At 33.4% G+C, this 4,153-nt stretch overlaps 1 long non-coding RNA gene across 1 annotated transcript; it reads left to right on the forward strand.

Moving 5' to 3' along the window:
• The first annotated feature begins 680 nt into the window (after window positions 1–680).
• LOC127723736 (uncharacterized) lies at window positions 681–3,149 on the forward strand. Its single transcript, XR_007992227.1, has 3 exons — window positions 681–824; window positions 1,745–1,892; window positions 2,835–3,149. It is a non-coding gene; the product is annotated as an uncharacterized LOC127723736 (long non-coding RNA).
• The last annotated feature ends 1,004 nt before the right edge of the window (window positions 3,150–4,153 follow it).

The following is a 4,153-nucleotide window of genomic DNA, read 5'->3' on the forward strand; positions in this document are numbered from 1 at the left end:
ATATTAACCATATTAACGAGCATTTGAAGAAAAAAAGAATCCGACTCGGCTTGTCGGTGTAGTACAAAGTAGGGACAATCATTTTAAGATGACATACTTTAAAATACACAAGCGTTCAGTCCTAATCACCAAACAGCTTGATAAAATATATGGAAAATTGAGTTTGAAGTATCAATAACACATATACTAGGTATAAATACTGTCAATCAAAGTTATCGCGAACATTTTTGCTCTCGGTGTAATCAAGCTTACAATTATATTCAGTACGAAAACCGAAGTCTAGTATGACATGTAAATACAAGACTAAAGAAAGAACTATTGATTGTTTACATTGACAACAGAGGATGAGCAAGGAATATGGACGAACAAAATTGTTTGCCAACAGCGAATCAGTTAGGGCAAGTAGTTTTTCTTCATTAAATGTACGGTATTGTCCCTCATTGTTTCGTGTTATCCAAATGTCGTCAGTTTGGAATCAGTTTGAAACTCGTTTTAGATTGTCCATGGGTTTTTCACTTACGCCATTGCGTTTAAAACAGTATACAGCCATATATGATTGTATAGACTAAAGAAACGACAACCATATGATTGTTTGATCGACTAAACATGTTAACCACATTAGGCTTTCCCATATTGACTTCAGTTTTGTGATAACAATAAATTTTCATTGGATGCATCATCGGAAGGGCGTGTAGTAATATGAAAAATCATGTTTTTGTATATAAGAACTTTATACTTGAACATTAGACCACTTAAGGATAAATTATCTATCATCTGTAAATGTACATACAACTATATGCACAAAGACAATAAAGATCATTGAGGTATTTGCTAAATGTCAAATACGATTTTGAACTGTTATATCATATATGATTACAACGTATTATGACAATGGTTGAAAATTACTCGGTACACCAGAAACATCCAGACATGCATACATTGATAATTTAGTCTGAGATGCATGATTTTCTTTCATTAGTTGTTAGTGGCTTTGAACTAGCTGGCTGCCAGTAACTGCGAGTATTCTTAGATCAGTACTTATTGTCTTTTTGTTGTTGGGATATACAAATACCCGGCCACGTCCACTATGTTTTTTTGCTAGGTGTATTTCTATTTGTATCCACCTGATGATTTAAGACTTTTTTAACTGATTTTTATAGTTCGTTCTTATGTTGAACTGTTACACCACTGTCTCAGGTTAAGGGAAGGGTTGATATCCCGCTAACATGTTTAACCCCGCCACATTCTGTATGTATGTGCCTGTCCCAAGTCAGGAGCCTGTAATTCAGTGGTTGTCGTTTGTTGATGTGTTACATATTTGTTTTTCGTTCATTTTTTGTACATAAATTAGGCCGTTAGTTTTCTCGTTTGAATTGTTTTACATTTGTAATTTCGGGGCCTTTTATAGCTGACTATGCGGTATAAGCTTTGCTGATTGTTGAAGGCCGTACGGTGACCTCTAGTCGTTAATTTCTGTGCCATTTTGGTCTCTTGTGGAGAGTTGTCTCATTGGCAATCACACCACATCTTCTTTTTTATATATTCATTAAACTTTTTAACCATTGAATAATACCTAAAAATTTAAACTTTGGGAAAGCTTTGATATAATAAGACACATTTTTCTTCAAAGAAAATTACACTACACCGTCTGATGTTGAGCAAGACAGTTGTTGTTTAGGACGTACAAGACAGTTAACCAATTAACTAATTACATTTTATTAGATAATCTAATTTCAATTATCAGATATAAATCATGAAAGAGGGGCGAAAGATACCAGAGGGACATTCAAACTCATACATCGACATGACAAATTACTATAACTCCACTTTTTAATTGGCCAAAACTGAACCCGAATGGAGGCAACATATATTGGGCTTCTGATGGATATTTTGTACGTATTTAGGTTTTTACCATTTTAAGTTGAGGTATCATTACATTGATTAAAATCATAAAATAAAATTCTGTCCGATAAAATTTGGTAAAAAAAAAAAAAATTCAACAAGGAAGTTATTGTACTTTTTTTACAAATCTGTGATTCACGTTTTCCTGCATTAAATGCTGATTTGGAACTGATCTATTTCGATTTGATTGTCTAGCACTTGACACTTGACATACATTTGTTGGTCAAATAAGTTTTTTTAACGAAGTACAGGAACAAGGAAATCATTTTAACGCTAACAAATTTGTGGTAACTTAGGTTGTTTTTAAAAGAGAGGCGTTGGATACCAAAGAGACATTAAAACTCATAAGTATAAAATAAACTGATAACGCCATGGCTAAAACAAAAACGACAAACAGACAACCACCAGTCCCATAAAACAACATAGAAAATCAAAGACTAAGCGAAACGAACCCACCAAAAATGGTGTTGATCTCATGTGCTCCGGAATGGTAAGCAGATCCTGTTCCACATGTGACACCCGTCATGTCACTCATGTCATTGATAAGTGTAATTTAGAACTTCACTTTCGGTGAAAAGGGGACATGATTGTAGTTGCAACAATTAGAACATATCCGTCCGTTTTGTGTAAAGCGGCCTATCTATTAAGGTTAACTAACTCTAGAAGGCGTCAAAAGTGTCTCTTTGTGTTCATATGTGAATTAGGCTATACGAACATATCTGAATCAATTACAATAAACAATAAACTCACTTGATCGTTAAGAAGGAAGTAAAATTTAAAAGGCCGCTGATTTAAAAATTAAATTTATCATTCAGTAGTACACAAGACAAATTACTTTTGAGTTCTACTCGAAAAATCAAAAATTGTACAAGTAGCTTTCATTCATTAATGTGTTGTGTTATTAAAATCAAGGTTTTATTTACAATTTTCAGGATGGCGTTTGATTTAACAAACGGAACTTATACCAGTTTGAGTGAAATAGAACACAAAAGATTTCTGGACCAAGGGATTCCAGCTACAGTATGCCTTAGTTTCTTGTGTATCATAGGAACAATTGGAAATATACACATGATATTGATACTCAAGATATCGCCAGTCATGGCAAAATATTCGATTCGAGTTTTCATCATTTTGCTTTTTTTAACTGATCTTATAGCATGTTTTTATGCCATTTGAAATTTATAATATTCGATACAGCTACACCACATCTACCAGTGGTTGCAAATTCTTCATGGTCCAAAAGACAAACAGACTCATAATAGTACACAAAACACAACATAGAAAACTGAAGACTAAGCATCCCAAACCCCACCAAAAACTAGGGGTGATCCCAGGTGATCCGGAAGGGTAAGCAGATCCTGCTCAACATGTGGCACCCGTCGTGTTGCTCATGTTACAAATGTATTACAAACTAGGTAAATAGTCTAACTTGGTAGGTCATATTCGTGAAAAAGGGAAGAGGATTGTAGTTATGACATAAGAAACATATCCGATATCATCTATGAAATGGTTATTCCATAACGATCACCCAACTCGTAATGGCGTCCGTAAAAATCTACGAAGGGATGATTTCAAGTAGAAACACACACAATGGTTCCATTTTCATTATTAATTTACTTTTCCTCACGTTTCTTAGTATATTGTTGTAAATCGGTAAGTATGTCACTAATTCAGTTTTCTTCGTCTTTTACGTCTATTTTAAAATTGTGATCAATAACGTGAACAGCAAATGTTTGCCTACAACTAAAACGCTTTGCCCTATTAGAATAGTAATAATTCATGGGTGCTTGAATTTATATTGATTTTACCACGGGTTTGGCACTTTTACCGATACTTAACTCCTTTTTATTGGTCTTGGTAAAATATTAAGCATAAAGGGCCAACCCGTGATAAAATCAATATATTTTCCTGCATCAAAAGAAACTTTTTCAATTATAGTATAATCTTCGTGATGAGAACACAATGAATTCATCGTCACTTGGTATTTTGTATTAAATTCTCTCTTTTCCATTCATAAATTAAGTCCGGTTTTTCTGAACTAGAGGTATTTTTATTTCTGAAAATTTGTTTTCACATGTGTTTTAGTATTTATTTTGCCTTTCGTCCCACAAATCTTTTCTTATATTTGTTTTATTTCACAACTAAGCTTTAATTAAAATCATATTTATTCTCTAGATATCTTCTGTAAGGAATAGTTAAACCAAGTTTAATCCACCATTTTCTACATTAGAAAATGCCTGTACCAAGTCAG

Source organism: Mytilus californianus, unplaced genomic scaffold (assembly GCF_021869535.1).
Source record: "Mytilus californianus isolate M0D057914Y unplaced genomic scaffold, xbMytCali1.0.p SCAF_13, whole genome shotgun sequence".
In the NCBI taxonomy this organism is placed as follows: domain Eukaryota; kingdom Metazoa; phylum Mollusca; class Bivalvia; order Mytilida; family Mytilidae; genus Mytilus; species Mytilus californianus.